We start from the raw sequence: 18,986 nt of genomic DNA, 5'->3' as shown, positions 1-18,986 counted from the left end.
TCATTTTGCAAATAGTATATTTTTACACTCACAGTCTTTATTATATTCTGTCAAGCAATATAAAAATATATGTACATGTAGAAACTGAAATAATGTTGTCACCTAGTAATGCACCATTATTAAAGTCTACAACTAACTTATGATGGAACAATCCCCAACATGCCTTAACAAGTTTACTCTCTGTGCATCTAATCTCTCTGTAGCTTTCGACAGAACCACCATTCTACCTCATCAATATCTACTAGTCAGTTTTTCACTAAATCTTCAGCATCAAAAACAAACTGCATCAATTCTCTCTCTTATTGTAAAACATGCATTCCTTCAAAGTAACTTAATAAGCATAATAAAATGGTATTTGTAAGGTAAACATTTTCCCAAAAGAAACAAATACTTTCATACCTTAACTGATTATTTTATTTCTTCTAAGCTTTCATCCAACTCTTTGCTTACCCTTTCCTTCTTCTCATATATTATTCATAACACCAACAGTTCTGTTTCATTGAAAGTTTTGCCTCCTAATTTACTTTGCTGTTCCTTTACTTTTTGCTTTCATTTACCTGGAGACCTATGCATCTTAGATTACTTTCTATATCTACTATGATTTCTTTAAACCAGATCCTGCTCTTTTCTATTGATATCAAATTATCTGTATACGTTAATACTACTGATAATTTACTCCTTCTATCATTTCCCATACTCCTCCACCACATAGCACTAGTTGCTTTTCTCCTATATAAACTAAACACCAAACAGCATTTCTACCTTTTCTAGTGTCTTAACATGTCCCTTTACCATTCATAGCCTGTATTTCTGAATGAATGTGCAAAATATACACTATACATGGTAATATTGTTTAAGTGACTTACTATGAGCGTACCTTTTCTCCCATAACTTTTTCTTACCTGCTTCCTATTCTTTCCAAATAAATTTTAGTAGTTTTGCAATCAGTATTACATAGTGCAATAGGCTGTCAATTCTGTATTTTTCTAATAATTACATGACATCATCTGTTAGCATGTTATTCCTCAAAGCAGGGCCTTTTCAGTGGCAAATAGCTGACACTATGTTAAATACTAATATGTGGAACTAAAGGACCATTACTTACCTGTACAAAATAGCCAAAATGGCAGCTATAGTCTTAACTGAACTGTGCAGGAAGTCTACAAACTAGCAATAAAATCAAATACGTTCACTAATATGAGAACAAACAAAACCACAAACCAAATAAACAAAATAAACAGAATAAGAGGAAATCCGCTAGACCAAAGTCCACGAGTCAACTGAAAATTTATTGTGAGCGCTTTCATGCACTTCTCATGAGTGCACTTCTTCAGACCTAATATGTATTAGAGACATAGTTCAAGTCTATATGTTGAATTTATTTTGGTGGTTTTATTTCGTCTTTCTTGACAAGGTTAGTTCCACTATGCCAGTAGCCTTTTTTGAGGGGAGACCCAAGGTGGTAGTTATACAACTAGGGGAAAATTGTCCAGTGCATTGAGGAACTTTGTCTACTCTTTCCAATAGGTGCAGTGGGATCATTTACATCCACCTGAACAGCCACTAACTCACACAGATGGGACTTTGGTTTACCATCTTATCCAAAGGATGGCACACTCATGCAGTGTCAGCAATTGATCTACATGGTGTGGTAATAGAACCCACAGCCTTCTGCACCAAAGGTGTGTGTGCTACCTGTTGTTCCACTGAGACTTAAGTAGATTTTGCAGTTGTTCATGCATATACTCAGTGTGGTGTGCTGTCTAGCCCACCAGACACTCAAAAAGCATTATATATATATATATATATATATATATATATATATATATATATATATATATATATTTGAAAACACTGTTGCATTTCATGGATTTATTTTTTAACAAAAGATAAACTACACTGTTGTATGATATGTTGGATTGGTTGTATTATCTTTTTATGACTAATGCTGTAAACAACAAATAGTACAACAATGCAAAATGTAACAGTGTGTGTGCATTTGTGTGTGCATGGAGTGCGTATATTTGTGTTTATGTGTGTGTGTGTGTGTGTGTGTTTGGCCAGGAGGGGTAGAGGTTAAGGTGAAACTCAAATATTCAAACCAACAGATCTCTCCAAAATTTTTTGTTGAGATTGGTAGGTAATCACACAACTGTGGAAATGACTTACACATGACCTAGTTTACCAAGAGCAAACTTTAGTCTGTTAGCTCTCTGAAGTTATTTTCCTCCAAGAAAGTGTTGTTTATCTTTTTTTTTCTTCTTTGATAGATGCTTTAATCATGTCACTGTTATGCATTTTCTTCTATCAAGCAGCATGGTATTGCTAGCCAGACACCAGTTGCAGCCGTATTTCTGAAATAGCACTCCTTTTTATAGTAACATATTATCAGGTATTATCAGAAAGTACTCAGAGTCCTGTCTTATCAGACTTGCATGGGCCTTGCTGCTGTACTGTTGATGGATAAATGAAAGACACTCTCAATCAAAACATGCTATTGTTGTGAGTACATCTTATATGAAAGCAAACTTCTTTAATGTCCATGTCATTCAGCAAATCCACTAAAGAAGAAAGTAGAAACAATCCAGTTTTTGCCTCATCTACGCAATAAGATCATCACCATAGCTAGAACATAACTTTGTTACTCCTTCCTTTCATGCATACTTCTCAACCTCTTAGAACAATCAGTATGTGCAGAGCAAAAAGTAATGGTGGACAGACATCCAAAATTAAGGGACAAATTTTAAATATTGCTCTTATGAACTTTGTAAGTTGTTAGAATTGTACATGTTGCATTAGCATGCATTTTCTGAAGGATGTAAAATATGAAACTCAATTGTCTGACATTATTTAGTGACTTTGATCCGCTGTCATTTGCCAGAAAGCCACAGATGTTATAAGGAACAAACCAAACATGAGGCAAAAATCTGGACAGTTGAAAAGTATGCTTTTATGGCATGGCCCATGTCAGACAGGGCACAACAGTTCTGGACAGGCTTCATTATCCAAGGACTGATATGTTTACCAGTCCATTTCCCTACCACTTGGTGAGTACAGTTCAATTATACTGCCAAGTAAATATTACACATGGCTGAGTCTCACTGCAAAGTGGAGCAATGCTTTTGACCTTTAACCCTTTAGCCAACCTAGAAGTACAGGCCAGTATAGTGATGAAATCACAAAGACTAACACAGCAAATTGGTTTGATGGTATGCAAACTTAATAGGAAATAAAGGCAGTCAGTTAAAAAGTAATAAAGCATTCAAAGTAATAGTGGAGATGTCAGTTCTAGTTTATTATCAAAAAGTAATTGCTGCAAGAAGATGAAATTGTTTATTTTACAATGCTGTCCATTTAGACTGTTTTTAAAGAGATAAAAACAAAATGAAAATAAATGTAGTTAAACAGCAACACTAAAACACATGAAGATAAAGTTGTTTTCTTCATTTTATAGCACTATTTTAATTTAGAAAGACTCACTCCCGTTTCATTGTTTGCTGTGTTTGGTTGGAATTCTACTCAAAGTCTTGATAAAAGAGTATTTTCTAACCTGTGAACACTTGCAGAAGCATTGCTGCATACATAGGTTTAACTCTATGACAGGCAGTTTTCCATATGACATGGAGGTTGGCTCATACCTCGTAACTGTACAGATTTGTGCAAAATATCTAGATTTTTGCCTCATATTTTAGATTTGTTCCTCATAAAACTTATGATTTTCCAGCAGATAACTGAGGCCTGAAGTCAATAAATAATAGCAGACATTTTAGTTTCAAACTTCATATCCTTCAGAAAATAAATTGTCCTTGATTTTAGGCCTCTGTCCACCCCCACCACCAGCACCATCATTATTTTTGGTTTTGCCAGAAGTCTTGGCCTAATATGATGAGAGCTGTGGATCACCTTGCAGTAAAGAACATAAATAGGTGGACTTTAACCTTGCTTCATGCAGCATACGTGCTGTCTCCTGCGCAAGATGTAAACTTGCAGAGTAGTTCACTTGATGCAGCAATAAACTACGGCTATCTTTTACTTTCAGACCTGTTCTGACAGTCTGAGAATTCCATCTGTATGCTACAAGATGCTGACCAAGTTAAATTAGCCACAGCAAATGCATTTCATCTCCTCTCACAAGAGCTATTTGTATATCTGGTAGCCATTACCGGCTTGACATGCATTGTTAAAACTACTTACTTACTAATTGGCAGAGTGAACTGGTCCCTCTTAGGCATTTTACAGTCATACCCTCGGCCACAAGGACAAGACTGAATTGCATGTTTTAAGGAACAAAGAATGCAATCAGTATAAGAAAATGATGCTGCAAAGGAAGGCCTATAGTCCCATTGCTACAACAAATACCTGTGAACTGTGAAACACTGCCCTTTCATCCTACCCTAGATTCACTCCCTTCTTATTTGACTTGGACATCCCTTCTGTTCCCTACATTTTCTAAAACCAGTAACACTTATGGACAGAAAAGAAAACAGGAAACCACTTCATGGTTGTTCAGTTCTAAATAAGCAAATAATAAAACATTGCATTATTCCTCGTCTCATACAAATGAAACTTAATTTTCTATTTTACCTTCAACTCCCTGTATTTCTTCCCAGTGTTGTTTCTCAAGCGTAGTTCACAGATCTTCACAAAAAAAAAAAAAAAAAAAAGTATTCGAATAATCACGAAAATCTCTCCTTTGAAGGGGGTGTTCCATCTGACTGAAAGTCATTTACCTTTACAGTCTTCATTCTATTACCTATCAAGTATTTTACCCATGCTCATCTTATACTCTAGGACTGTTTTTTGTATGCTTTTTATGTAGTAACAATGCTATAAATTCTGGAAAAATCTAATTGGGCTGCATCAATAACTTCTTTCTGGTTTACTACCTGGATTACCCAGTCAAGAACACTCAGTCTGTCTGTCTTGACCTTCCCACTCGGAGTCTGTGCTTCCATAGGCTATTATAGCAATAACCCATGCCTGGGTGTGGGTAATGCTGGATTTACCCACGGTTGGTGTGGTTTGGTCACAAGGGTGAACCCAGAAGTGGGTTATTGCTATTATACAATGACATTATTTAAGAAAAAAAATAATTACTTTGCTGCCCTTCCGCAGCTGTCTGGTATTCTGCGGCAGTTCTGATGTACTGCGCATGCATATGCCTATGTAGTACATTAGAGCTGTGGGCAAAAGCAACGGAGAAAGCAAGACCTCCGTTGCTTTTTACAAACTGTTTCGCTATGTTAAATGGATTTAACATGGCGAGACAGATTTAAAAAAAGCAACGGAAATCTCTGTTGCTTATTTTAAAGCTGTCTCGCTATGTTAAACCCATTTAACATAGCGAGACAGTTTTGAAAAAAGCAACGGGAGAAAGCAAGATCTCCGTTGCTTTTTACAAACTGTTTCGCTGTGTTAAATGGGTTTAACATAGCAAGACAGCTTTAAAAAAAGCAACGGAGAGACAGTGTTGCTGTAAGAGTTATAGCAATGGAAAAAGTCTGGGTGACCGGACCTTTTTCCATTACTATAACTCGGATTTACAACATGCACGCTGATCAATCAGTGTGCATGTTTTTGAATATTAATAGGGGGTCATTGTATAATTGCCTATCTGGCTTTCAGACAATCTAAAACACCTTCCTTTAGAAGTGATTCCATGAATGAGGTAACAAGTAACAGGACAGTGACTAACACTCTATATCCTACTACCACTTATGCGAAGGATACTGAATCTATCATTTTCTGATATTTTAAAATCTAGCTCTTTTCTCATCTCACCCTCCTCTTCCCATGGGAATCTTGCTAGTAGATTGACAATTTATCATCGAGTGATAGGGAAAAAAAAGTCTGAAACAACTTTTGGTTACCCACTGGAGTATATGTTTTGCAGGGGGGCAAGCCCCATGCAATCCCAAACTTAAATATACCAACTCCAGTCCCAAACTTAAATATACCAACTCCAAGGTCAGACAACAGAGGAGCAAAAAGAGAACTTCACTTGAAAAGGAGGGAGAAATTTCCACTGCCATCTGTATCCATGATAAATAACTTTCAGATTATCTGTTGCCAAAGAGAGAAACTGAGGTTCTGATTTTTGGAAGAATTAAAGACTTGCCAGGGTGGGGTGGTTCTGAAGATAGTCATTCAGATTTGTAGACTGTTCTTTATTATAAGTGGCCCCTCCTTTCTTCTTAGAGCCTCCCTGAAATTGCTTACTAGCAGCTTGCTTGGTATGTCTGTTTATTTTAATTTTTCAAAACGGTTGCACAGGTAGTATTAATTCACTTGACAAAGCTGGAGATGGAAGGCTGCAAAATCTATGAAATCGTACAAATCACCTTGTCTCTGTCATTACACTTTTTAAGTACCACTGCAGCAAGGGGTCAAAAGTATACTTCTCTGTCTAAGGGAGAATTCAAAATTTCATCTTTAACATCTTCAAGAAAGTTTTCATTACACAGCTAAGCAAACCTCCTCATAACCATTCCAGTAGCAGCAGTCCTGGAAGTGGAATCAGCAGAATCATAAGCACATTTCAAACAGTGGGCAGCTACTTGATACACAGAAGAAATGATTACACAAAGATGCTTTATCATCAGATGAGACAAAAGAAGACATAATGTTCCTCATATTCTCAGGCGGTAAGTATAAACTTTAACATATGAGCTTGACAAATGAGAATCCTAAAAATAAGTGATGCAGAAGAATGCACTTTTTCCCAAATCTTTCAAAAGCTTTCCTGTCTTTGTCAAAAGGGGGTGGATTGGCATTAACAAGATTATAGTAATAGCTGGGTTTATCAGTGCAACCACTGCTTGGTCTGATTTGGGGTTAGAATATATAAACTTATAAGACTGGGGAACTTTTTACAATCCATCTGTTTTCTTGTCTGAATAGGCAGAGAGGAAGTCCCTGTTCTTTCTTCCAAGATGGCAAGAGTGGTTCTCCCTTGCACACCAAGGAAACTCTAACAGCTGCTGAGGGTATGTCTAACCCGCAGTCTACAGTGGCTGTAAGGGCTACACGACAGGGAGCCAAGGAAAAATATGGATGGTTTATGAAACCAAAAATGAGTACAGCAGTCACCCATCAGCAGATAAGGCACTTTAGTAGTCTTCTGAAATAGCAAAGGCAGCTTTTTCCCACCAAAGGGAACTTATCCGCATAGCAAAGGAAACAGTGTTAGTCAACAGCCGATCAATGAAAGCCTACAAGAATTCCACTCTTTGGCAGCAGAAAAGCTTTGAAGGGCTTGGTGCCCAAACCACTCTTTCTTCACATCTGCTTTAAGCTGGTTAACTATTTAAAGTATGGAAGGTGCCCTTAAACTATGGAAGCAGGCCACTTGTTATATCCCTAGCAGTATATAACCCATATAGCTAAGGCACTGCATCTGTGATCAAATAATGAACATCAAGAAAGATCCATTAATAAAACTCTAAATCTAGAACAGGTTCTATGACTCCCTGACATAAGATGTGGAAATAAGGAAAGAGATGGAACTGGTTTAGATAATAAAATGGAACTGCCGAGGTTGGGGGAAAGGAGTCCCAGTGCTATCTGCATATGTTCTGGGTTACATTTAATACCGGTATCTGATGTGATCTAGATCCAAAGGGGAGACAGCTAGATTGATTGGCTGCAACATTTAGGTGATGGCCAGGGTGGGGAGGGAAGGGAAAAGATTTTGAATATGAAGATAGGCATTATTTTTTGGCTTGCCCTTGATTCTGGGTAGCATTCCCTTTTTCTTACGCTTGTCCTGACACTGTTTCTAAAGTGCAGCTTTAGCACCTTTTGTTGGGATTTCTTAACAGGCTTTCTGTAAAAAGGACAGAGCTGCAGGGAGAGTTCCTGCTGTATATGGGAATGGGAGACTGAAAAATCTATTCAACACCCTGAATAATTTTGCCCCACTCATCAAACTCAAATATCAATAACACTTTGTTCAAACACTCTTTAAGTTGCAGTGGGTTTGAAAAGTTCAGTTTTGGTATACTGGAAAAAATTCCTATTGACATTAGGGGGTCGCTGGGAATCTGAAATAGAATTTAAGAAGTTAGTATGGCAAATTAGGTAAAATTCCATTCCCCTCCAGGCTGAATGAAAATATGTTTATTTACCCATAACTAAAGATCAGGTCTGCTAAGTTTTAGTTAAACACACTCAGTTTTTAACAATTTTTAACATTTGTTCTGATTTTTATTAATGTTTAACACTTCTACTTTTGTATATTTTCTAGTTGTTTATGTTTGTAGATACACATTTTTACATACCCTACACTACTCATTACATACTGTATAGGTGTTTTAACTGTTTTTATTGTTCAATTGATGGATTAATGTTTAACTTAATTTAATTTCTTTACTGTTTGTTCATTGGTTCTTTTAAAATGTTTCTTAATGAGGGATAATTTGATAGTTAATTAGACCTATTATAAATAAGCAGCATGACGGATCTTTCTTCATTCTGATGAAGTCCTACATTGCTGGATGAAAGTGTTCAGTTTACTGGATGGAATAAACCTCTTTGGAATGTTGCAGTTTATTGTGTATATCTTTTTTACTTGGGACTTTGTGAACCCCTTTTCCCTTTGGTTACAGATTTTCAGCTGATAAACTCAGAGTTGGGTACCAAGCCCTTCAGGGCTTTCATACAGCAGTGAGAGGGAGGATTACAAGATGGCTGTGCATTGAGTAACAGTTTAATTCCAGCTTTCCCAGTCTGAAAACAGAAACTCAACAGAGAAGGTCAGTATATTTTTTGTGTTTATGGGTAAGTTTCAGTAACTGGCTAGTAAGTGTACTGCCTGGATACCTGAAAGAAAGGAAATACAGAGAACCTGGAAAAAAATCAGCACCAAAAAGTGAGGAAGAAACACTGACTGGGGAAAATTCTGCAGCTGTTCAGCAAAACACAATGCAACCTACAGACCTGACTTCCAGTAACCTACAAGAAGATATGACAACTACACACAGACGTGGTTTAAATAAACAAAACACTGATGCAGTATATCAACATAAACAACAAAAGGCTGTAAAAAATGGAAGAAGCTTTAAACAGATATTCAGATGAGGTGATAAAGCTGCAAAAATCAGAGGTTGAAATGAAGAAAAGGCTGACTGAATATGAGACTGCTCAGGAAGAGATGTTTCAAAAAATAATTATGAGGACAGAGCAGGTAGAGAAAACCTGAGGTTTTCAGCTATACCAGAAAAGATGGAAGGAACAGACTACATTAATTTTATGAAAGCACAAATAAGCAACTGCACTGGTATTCCACAGCAGGGGTTGTTAGTTGAAAGGGCACACTGTGTATGCGCCACACCTGGCTATGAGAAAGCAACCTAGACCTTTAATACTAAAAATGCAATCTTACCAGCAGAAGGTGTTGATTCTGACAAAACTGTGGCAGAAGGACAAACTACTAAAGGTGGGAGACAGCAGAATGTTTGTGGAGAATAATTACTCCTTGTACATAAGGCAGAAGAGGAGTAAATTAATTCCACTATTTAGGGAATGTTGAGACACAGGTGTGAGATTCAAACTGCTGTGCACAGCTAACTTCAAGGTATTCTTCCCTGGAAGGACAAAATCATTTTTGGATGAAGTACATGTTAAGGGGGAAATACAAAAGTTTTTCCAACAAAAAGTGAGATGTGAAACAAAAGGAGATTTAGCTTCTTGTTCTTCTGGTAATAAAGACAGAGGAGACTGTACCTGTGAAACCTTTTCCAGTGTTTCAATGGAAAATGTTGTAGAGAAGGAAGGGAGCACAAGAGTAGACTAGAAGAATTGAGAGTACATTGGAAATTAGGCAGAGACAGGATATGGGAGATTTACAGTAATAAAACCAATAGCAATGTGGGATTACAATGAAATAATTATATCTGAGAAATATGACAGAACAAGAAAATCTTAGAAATATTGGACTTTTTCAGAATGTGTTGGACTTGTGGGGGACTCTAAAGTACATGCCCAATATGTCATTAATGTTTGGAAAAATGGGGAAGAGAGGGGAGAAAGTTAAATGTAAGTAAGGAAAACATTTTAATAGTATTGTTTTTGTGGTATATGGCTTTCCTTTCATGATATAAAGTAAAGCATTCTCAGCTATTTTTAAGTGTGATGGGGATTGTATATAGGTGCTGCTGTTCTTTTTTCCCTTTCATTCCCCTTTCTCTTTCTCCTTGTTCAGTTTTAGGAAATGCAGGCACTGCATATAAAAATGGTTAAAAGAGCATGACAAAATACAAATTAATGTGCTTTTTCTCATTCTTGCATGGGGGGATGACTGGATTAAGGACCTTAGATTGATTTAGTAACAAGTTTTAAGAGAAAGCAAGTAAATGCAAAATAATATTGAGTATTATGAAGCTTTTTTCTAGCAAATGAATGTATGCTTATTAGCAATTCTGTATCTGGCTCTCATGTCTCCATGGAAACATTCTGATAAAGAGAAATTGACTGTCTGATTCTCATGCCTCCATGGAGACAGTCTGATAATGAGAAATTGGCTGCCTGGCTCTCATGTCTCCATGGAGGCAATTTGATAAAGAGAAATTGGTTACAGTCTGGTGGAGAGTGATTGGCTGGGGGAAAAATCAAAAAGAGAAACTGGCTAGGAGATAATGTTTTCTGAAAGCATTCAGGGGTTTTCCCAGCTGGGAGCACTATAAATAGAAGACAAAACCAGTTAGCACTTAGTAGAAGCACAAGCTAAACCATGTGTCTTAGCATGAATGACCTTTCTTTTAGTTTAACTCAAGTATGTGAATGCGGTTGTCAATTTGGGACATTTGTTCTTATTAGGAGGATAAAACATCAATATCTGAAGATGTACATAGTTTGTGTGTTAATATTAAATTAATAGGCTTTAAGGGGGGATTTTTTAAGGGCTTTCAATAAAACAAAAAGTTTTGTAAGATGTGACATAGGCTCAAATGGATATAACAAGAAACAACTTGATAAAAGTTTAACCTGCCAAACAGTGTCTGCATGTAACACAAAAGCTGGAAATATACATTTAACAAAAAAAAGATGTTATACATAAAACGTGCAAATAACTTTTTAATACAATGATGCTTTCTGTAATGTCTTTAAATGGCAATGGTCTCACAGACAAATACAAAAAATAATAGTGATATATACTGAATAATGTAGAGTGCAAACTTGGAAAGAACTGAACATGTGAATTTGATAAAGAGAGGTTTTCAGCATGGTTATTCAGCTGAATACCTGTGACAAAGGAACAGAGGAGTACTTATATTAATTGCAAGAGTAGCTCCAGTAGTGATAGAAGAGGATAAAAAAGATAATGATGGCAGATTTGCAGTGCTAAGGGGCTACTACCAAGGGAGGAGGATTACACTAGCATGTATTTATATTCTACTTAAACTGCTATAATGGAGGTTAAGAAATTTTTGGGAGAAATAATTAGTTTTCAGTAAGGAATTACTTACAGGTGGGAAATGGAATTTGATTTGCCATAGTGAAGATGTGTCTGGGGGCCTAGAAGGGAAAATATAACAAAGGAGGGCAGATTTTTGAAGTAATTTATGAAAATTTTTGGCATGGAAGATGTGAATTCAGTAATAGGAATTCTGAGTGAATTTACATATTATTCCCCAAGATATAAAAAGCTGAGCTAGGCTAGACAGAATTTACATTTCATAGGAACATGTGCATTTAATTTAAGGTCTTGTTATGCACCCAATAAATATTTCAAATCATGCGCCAATAATAACTAAAATAAAAATGCAGGGTAATGAAATAAAAAAGGAGACACTGGTGCTTTCCCACCTAACTGTTGAAAGGAGGGAAATTTAAGGAATGGGTAGTGGAGATTATGCAGGAGCTATTTGAGAGGATAGAAATTACTTCTGAAAATATTGCTAGAGAATGGGATAAAATTAAGGTGAAGTTTAAAAATAGAGTGGAAATAAAAGAAAGGGAGCTATGGTTAAGAAGTAACAATAATTATTTAGAGGGACTGAAAAATAAATGTTAAAGTATTGCATATTAGGGGGAATGTCACAGAACAAGAAAAGGATCAACTGCAGAATGCTAAGCATAAAATAAGGGGATTACCTTGATAATATACATGAGTTTAGAAAGATTTCTGTTAAGCAACTGTTTTTTGATAAGAACACTTAAGCACAAAACATTTAGTCCAATGACTCAGGCAACAGAAGGTAGAAAGGGCTGTTGCCAAGCTTAAGGAGCCTATAACAAGGAAGGTAAAAAGAGATCTTGTAGAGGTATTAGAAGTATTTCAGAAATTTTATGAAAGTCTGTATAAAGCAGAGAAATATGGAAATCAAGAAAAGATACAAATAGAAATGTTTATGGAAGAAGTAAATATACCAAGATAAGAAGGAGATGAGGCTCAATCACTAACAGTTAAGACAGGAGGAGATGAGATAAAAATTGTGATGTATAAACAATCTACAGGAAAGTCCCCAGGAATAGATGGTATTCCTGTGGTAGTTTGGAAGCTAGGAGGGAAAAACCTGATAAAGATGTGGAAGGTTTTAACAGTATTTTTAGAGGAGAAGAAGGACCGACATCCTGGAAGAAAGCAGTGGTAGCTGTAATACCAAAGGAGAATAAAAATCCATCAGATCCAGCTTCACACAGGCCCATTTCAATACTAAACCATGATTATAAAGTGTTCATGTCTATAATGGCTAAAAATGGCTAAAGTAATGCCAACATTGATAGATATGGATCAATGTGGTTTTGAGGAGGGGAGAAACATTTAACAACATTAACAGAACATTAATGATCCAAAGGAAGAAGAATCTTTATGAGCATGGCAATGAAGCATTTGCATTTCCTGAAAAAAATATAAGGTTGTTTAGGAGGATATATGAGGGATAGGAGGTAAAAATTAAAGTGGGTGGGGGTCCTCTCTGATAATTTCTGCTTGAGTAGAGGAATGAGGCAGGGGTATCCTCTTTCCCCTTTGTTATTTGCATTATAATTAGAAACACTGTCAAAGAAAATAAGGGACTCAGAAATCCAAGGATATAATTGGCATGGTAGACAAGAAAACCTGTCTCTATTTGCAGATGATATTATTTTATACCTGACAAAACCAGAAAGTGAAATTACAGTGTTGTGAATGATTTTCAGATACTTTCAGATCTTTTTGGGATACAAAATGAATGAATCTAAAACAAAGGGAACAGCGGTAAATTATGTACCAACACATGAATTGGTTCAGCAATATCCATATTTATAAGATAATACAAAAACTGAGAAAATAGAAGTTTTGTTATTTGGATATGGCTAGTAATATATAATCAGTTAAAATATTTTTAGTCCCATTAGTCTTACACGCAGGTCAGGCATATTTTTCTAAACCAGAGACGAAGTTGTGAATAGCAATTAATAAAAGGCTAAAGTACTTTATCTGGGAAGGGGAAAACTGTAAGAGTCCAGTTCTTCCAATAGAACAGGGCAGATTGAGATTACCCAATTTAAAGGGGTATTTCAGAGCTACACAGTTAATGCCCCAGTACATACCATAATCAGAAAACTATAATTCAAAGTGAAAAGGGATGATGATGAAATGGGGGGGGGGCTCAAGAAACAAGGAGAGACTGGGATTTTGGATGGAGGCCTTTAAGGAGAATAAAAAGAATCATACATAAAATTATATCCATAAATTAGCAGAAAGTATCCTCAGAACTAAATCAACACAGGAATGGAGATTCTGCTGACAGGGATGACTGCAATTAGTGATATGCACAATAGGCAAGAGGGGGCTGGAATTTATTGTAGAAAGCTGGCAAAGCAGCCAAGGTATTTGGAGAAAATAACTAGAGATAGAAAAATGATAGAATGGAAAGACTCCAAGAATTTATTTGGACTGCAGTTTAGACATTGCCTTCCCTGTCAAGGATTGATATCAGAGCACATGCAAAGAGAAAAAATAGGGGTAGTCCTAAATAAAAGACCAGTACTGGGAGAGTTTTTAGTAGTAGACTCTAGAACAGAAGCTACATTTAAAAATGAATAATTAGTGGAGTGTATACAATATTGCATCAATCAGAGGAGGTTAGAAAGGATTGGGAAGAGATTGGATAAGCAATTCATTCACAAAGAAACAATGGGAGGATATATGTAGGTCTCCTAAACATGCAACAAAATTTAGAAGACTTAGGATTTTTGCTTGGAAATGTTTACATAGATAATTTTATACCCCAAGTAGACTCCAGAGAATTTTTTTTTCAGGTACACAGCAAATGTTGGAGGTGTAACAAGAAAGAAAGAGGTAATTGAGAACATAATTTCTGGGAATATGGTGAGTTGGCAGACTTTAAGGATTCCCTGAGGGATGCACTGTCAGAGATGCTGGGTGAGCAGATTGGTGTGATAAGGGAGATGATTTTTCTGAGCTATGATACAGAATCGAAATTGCCTAGACATGGTAAGGCCTTGCTGTGTCTAATTATGCTGGCTGCCAAAAAAGCAATTATTAGAAAAAGGAAATCAAAATAAAAATCAGCTATACTAGAAGCAGTGAATACAGTAACAGAAATTAAAAAAACTGGAATCAAGATCTTTGGAAAAGGGTAGGAACAAACTATATAGGAATAAAAACGGGAATTGTGGGAATAATATATATGGGAAGGACTTAAATGAGCTATGTAATGTTTGACTGAAAATGACTGGCTAGATTATAAGTGATGTATTATGTTTGCAACTGGGAGTGTGTCAGTATGGTTTGTGATGTGAAATCCTTGCAACTAGGATGGTGTCAGTGTGGTTTATTTTCATTTATATAAACTTATGATTGTCTGTGTCACAAGTGATTGTTTAATAATGATGCTTCTTGTTTAAAAATAGGGCAGGAACTTAATAATTTATGTAATGTCGCTTAGGCTATATAACATGTAGCAATATATCATCATCATCATCAGCCCCCTTTTTCCCATTTTCTACATGGGGTCAGGGTATTGTGTTAACTGTTGCCATCTCTCTCAGTTCAGTGCCACACTCCTGCCTTCTTCAACACTCATTCTTCTTTCACACAATCCACTTATCTCTTTGCTGGAAATCATTGTTTCCCCTTACCTTCTTTCTGTCTGTCCCAAATCTTCTTCACAAGATTGTCTTCTATTTTTCTGCATGTGTTCAAAACACTATAATCTGTTTTCTTTGATCTTTTCTGCAATTGGTGCTACTTTGGCTTCTGCTCTTATGTCCTGATTTCTTTGTCTATCCCACAGTGTGCATCATACCATCCTTCTCAGGGACTTCATTTCCATCACCTCTAGATTCATCTGCTCTGTGTTTACTGCCCAGGTTTCTGTACCCTGCAGTAGTACTGGTCATACCACTGTCTTATACACATTACTTTTCAGCTTCTTTGGCATTCTTCTGCCATAGATAACACCTGAAACTCTATGCCAGTTGGCTGCAGCACCTCTGATTCTAGCTTAGAACTCTTCATTCAGACTGCTCTTCTCCTCAACCACCCCTCCCAGATATTTAAAGTTATTTACCTGTTCCAGTATCTTCCCTTCTATCTCAGTCCTCAGCTTCTTCTGATTTCCCCAATTTGCTGCCATTACAACTGTCTTATCTGTGCTTAGTTTCATTCCATTTTCCTTCAGTTTTGCATTCCATTCCCCTATCCTTTGCTGAAGTTCTTGCTCTGAGTCTGTCTGTAATGTCACATGGTCTACATACAATAACTTTCTTGATCTGTCCCCTCCAACCTGTTTGCTAATGTAGTCAATCACCAGTATGAACAGCAGTGGGCACAGAGCTGAACCCTGGTGTACAACTGCTCCAACTGGGAACCCCTCTGTGAGGTCAAACACTGTTCAAACTTGAGTCATCAGGTCCTTGTACATAGCCTGCACTAATTCTAACAATGTTTCTGGGACATCAAACCACCTCAGTACTGCCCAGATCAGCTTTCTTGGGACCTTTTCATATGCTTTATTCAAGTCTCGGAATGCCCAGTTGGACTCTTTCCTCATCTCTAGCTTCTTCTCAACTATCTGTCTCACTGCAAACATCAGGTCAGTTGTGCTGCATCCTGATCTGAAACTGAACTGCTCATCTCCCATCTTACATTCTACAACTCTGTGTATCCATTCAATCACCCTCTCCAGACCATTCATACAATGTGACAGGAGTTTGATGCCTCTTTACTGCCCACAGTTGTGGATCTCCCCATTGTTCTTGTACACTGGCATGAGTATGCTTATTCTCTGTCATCTGGGATACGCCTTTCTCTCCACACTGCTACGAGTACCCTCCGGAGCTATTTCTCCCCTATCTCACCCAACATCTTTATCATATCTGCTGTGACCTCATCTGAGCCTGCTGCTTTCCCTGACTTCATTTCCTTAGTGCTGCTCTTACTTCTTCTAGGATGGGCTACTCTTCTTCTCTCATTGTAGACTGTTTCTGAGGCAGTACAGCTTCTGTGGGGTATTCTTCTTTAAGAAGCTGCTGGAAATACTCCTTCCATCTGCTTTTGATGTCCTGTGGGCTGGTGAGCAGGCTGTTGCTGATATCCCTTATGAAGGGTGTCTGACTATCTTCTTTATCTTTCTGTCTTTGCCTTGGAACCTGATATAATTTCTTTGAACCACCTACTGAATCACTTTCCAGAAATTGGTAGAGTGCCTCCGATGCCCTATTCTTTGCTATTGCAACTCCTTTCGTAGCTTCTTTGTTAGACAACCAATATTCCTTCCAAGCATGGCCAGTCTTTTCTATCTCCCATTTTTCCTGCATTCCTTTCTTTTGATCACTTACTGAACTTCTGCATTCCACCACCAACTTTCCTTATGTACCTTATTACCATACCTGGCTTGGCCACACATCTGTTCTGTAGTCCTAACACATGCTATTTTGAGGTGCTGCCATTCTTCTTTAACTCCACCCATTTCCTCCACTTCTTGGGTTGCTACAGCCCTGAGTAATTCCTTGAACTGGTGTACTTTCTCTCCATCAACTTCCAGTTCTTCAGCCTCATCTCTGTTGACCTTAGAGCCTTCTCTGACCACTGCTTGCAGCTGATTGTGGCAACCAGTGTTTTTTGCTGTGGGCCAACTGTTTCACTGGAGATGACTTTGCAATCATGGATTCTACCCCAGTGCCTTTTCCTTACTAGGAGGAAGTCTGCCTGAGCTGCATGTTGGCTACTCTTATATGTGATCTTGAGTCTGTCTCTCCTTCTAAACCATTTGCCAAACAGAAGTCTAGAATGGCTTCTCCTTCTTTATTCCTGTTGCGCTACCCATGTGGACCTAGTTAGTCCTCATATCATGTTTTATCTGTCCCAATATGTGCATTCAAGTCACCCATTATCAACACCAATACATGTTGTCCTACTTTATCTAGTAGGCCTGCAACTGCTGTCTGAGTGCACTCTATTCTTCATTATCACAATAGCAATATATGTGAAGTATATTGTTTCTAAACATGAACTTGTTAATTAAATTTGATTACTATTATATAAATGCAAATTTGCCTATGCCACAAGCGACAATTCAATAAATGTGTTTACAAAAAACAGTAGGGAGGGAGGGCGGCCAAAGCCCTAAGAGGACAATGCTAGGAATATAACAATAAACCATATACACCCAAGCATAATAACATACAAACAATAGCATAATAAAATACAAACAATAAGGGGGTGGAGGGAGGGAGCAGCTACTGCAGCAGTGATCATTCAAACATCTACTGTTATGGTAAATTTACTTACACAACTGTACTATGTTCTTCATTTGATCACTGCTGCAGTAGCCTTAGCTCTATAGGTAGGTTACCATAGCTTAAACTGACTGGGAGGGGGAAGGATGAGATTGTAGGAGACTGTCCAGGACCTGAAGAACAGGTTTATTTTATAGTGCTTTGTAAAGTATGCACAGAGGACCAAGTTCCTGATTCTAGAATATTTTTAGCATACAACCCTTTCTAAAAGCCACAGATAAAACCAAAGCTCTGGCAGAGTGAGCCTTGACCCTGCCTGAAACAGTTTTGTTTTGTTATGGTGAGGATAACAAAAAAGTAATAGCACAAGACAACCATTTTAAAATATTCCCTTTTCTTACCTTTACAAAAAACGAACAACTGATCAGAAATTCTGAAAGATTTTTTTCTGTCAAAATAGTACCAGAGTTATCTGTGGGCATCCAAGGTATGTAGTACCATTTTAGGCATACATGAGGGATTAGTTCTTAAAGAAGCCCTATCTTTATGGAAAATAAGATATGGATGACCCACCATGACAGCTTGCAACCCATACTCTTTTTGCAGAGGTCAGAGCAATCATTAAAACTTTTTATCCATGTTAAGCACCTCAAGTTAGCCTGTGATATAATTCAAATGGAGCAAGAATTAGTCCTTCTAACCCAAAATTAAGATCCCAAGGAGAAGCCCCGTGTTTCCTAGGAGATGTATTATTCATCAGCCCTTTCAAAAACATCGTACAAGGTTGCATTGAAAAATAGGGATCAAAGGGCAGACATGCTGAAATGGCTGTGAAGTGAACATTGACTGGGGAGTAAAACAGGCCAGAGGATAGTAAATCACTTAAATACAGTAGAATCAGAAAAATACTAGCCCTGAAGTGCTAATTCTTTTATTGGCAGTAACTACAAAACCTTTTCCATTTCCTAATATATGATTTTCTATTATCAGATTTTCATGACACCATTAATACCTGGTGCACATTTTCAGAGAAAAGACACCTAAAAGGTATTAAAATTCTATCATCCAGGCAATCAGTTGTATATGTTTGGGATCTGAATGTATCACCCCTGATCTTATGTGAATAAATCCAGATTGTGAGGAAGCTCGTGGTAAAAGACCTCTGTCCATTTCCAAAACAACACAGAACCACAGTAGCCTGGACTAAAAGTGTCACCACAATGATCTTTAGAGAGCATTTCTGAATCTTCAGAATGGCACAGGATATTAATGGAAAGGATGAAAAATCAAACAGGAAC

General features: G+C 37.2%; 1 protein-coding gene across 1 annotated transcript in view; it reads right to left on the bottom strand.

Annotated features, from left to right (window-relative positions):
- The window catches only part of IGFBP4 (insulin like growth factor binding protein 4), a 927,715-nt gene that overhangs the window by 573,981 nt on the left and 334,748 nt on the right, over positions 1 to 18,986 (bottom strand). The gene's annotated exons all lie outside the window — the stretch shown is intronic.

This window comes from Protopterus annectens, chromosome 13.part0 (genome assembly GCF_019279795.1).
Source record: "Protopterus annectens isolate FY-2018-M chromosome 13.part0, PAN1.0, whole genome shotgun sequence".
Lineage (NCBI taxonomy): Eukaryota > Metazoa > Chordata > Ceratodontiformes > Protopteridae > Protopterus > Protopterus annectens.
This window is presented reverse-complemented; position numbering and strand designations above follow the sequence as displayed.